General features: G+C 33.4%; 1 pseudogene; it reads right to left on the minus strand.

Moving 5' to 3' along the window:
• Positions 1-1,021: 1,021 nt before the first annotated feature.
• LOC128585022 (uncharacterized) lies at positions 1,022-1,223 on the minus strand (annotated as a pseudogene).
• Between the last annotated feature and the right edge of the window lie 314 nt (positions 1,224-1,537).

The following is a 1,537-nucleotide window of genomic DNA, read 5'->3' on the forward strand; positions in this document are numbered from 1 at the left end:
ATTCAATACCTGTGAACAGAGTACACAGCTGAAAGAATAGAATGCAGAAATTCAACTCTTATCAACTTCTACCTCCATTTTCAGGGCAGCATTATGCACAATAGTGTAAAAGTAAAAACAAGCCAAATGTCCATAAACAGATGAATGGACAAAATGTAACATATACATACAATCTTTAAGAAAAAAATGACATGTACACAGCTATGATTTAATATTAATAAAAAAAGAAAGAATGACATTCTGACATATTCTGTAACATTGATAAATCTTGAATAGTGTATGATTCCACTTATATGACATACCTAGACTGGGCAAAAAATGTAGAATAGAGATTACCAGGGACTGAGGAGAGAGGGTAATGGAAAGTTATTATTTAGTGGTTATAAAGTTTGTGTTATAGATGATAAAAATGTTCTTGAGATGGATAGTAGTAATACTTGTGCAATTGGACTGTCACTGGGTTGATAGAGCATTTGCACAGTGACAATTGAATTGTCATTGAACTATGCACTTAAAAATGATTAAAGTGGAAAATTTTACATTACATATATTTTACCTCAATAAGAAAAATAATAAAATAGAAAAGAAAGAAACTGTCATGTTATGAGCATAGGACAAGCTAAAAATTATTAAAACAGAAAAGTTCAGGTAAGACCAAAACAGTTATGAAAGTAAGTGAATATTAAAGACAGCATTTCACATCAGTAGGTAAAGGATACTCAGAGAATTACAGCCCATAAAAACTCACCCCTGTGCACCAAAACATACCACACTTAAGATAATCAATCATGTATAATTAGACAAAGATGAGATGGGAAGGTGGAGAGAGACATGGCTCAATGATGATAGATAATTTGAAATATCCTTTTTTAAACACCAAAGATGTCTTTAAAACTATTTCAAAAAGAGGAAGTAAATAAAACAAAAGCTCCATGACAAACTTGAGGTTTGCTACAATTTTAAAAGTACAAAACTTCAGACATTGACTTTGTTTTGATAAATAGCTTCTTTAAAGAAGGAAATCATATTCTTTCTCTTTCACTTTCCCCAAAGAAAAAGAACAGTCATGAAGTGTCAGTTGCCACCAGACAACACTAAACCCCGGCCTACGCTTAGGAGGGAACACTACACAGAGTTCGTCAGCATGGTTACTAGTACCCTGCATGGTGAGAAACACTTCTGCAGTAATTTACTGTAAAAACAATCCCTGGAAGTATAGTCTTAGTTGCCTTGAGGGCTCCACAGCCTGGTGTTTTAGAAAATGCACATTTCACTAAGAGTAAACTTTTTATGGTCTCGCCGACTACTTTGGCAAAAATTATTGCAATAAACCCTTCTGGAAAAGTATTTTAGACAGGATTACAGATTCTGTTAAGTTGTATTATGATTAAATCTTTTGTTTCCAAATTTCTATTTAGCATAGTATTGTTGTTGAAACCACAAGGGGATTTCAGTGTAGGTCCGGTTGCTTGCTACACAAGGATCCAATTACTAAGACAATGAGGATTTCCAAGGAAGAAGGGAATTTTTTAACACA

This window comes from Nycticebus coucang, chromosome 4 (genome assembly GCF_027406575.1).
Source record: "Nycticebus coucang isolate mNycCou1 chromosome 4, mNycCou1.pri, whole genome shotgun sequence".
Taxonomy (NCBI): Eukaryota; Metazoa; Chordata; class Mammalia; order Primates; family Lorisidae; genus Nycticebus; species Nycticebus coucang.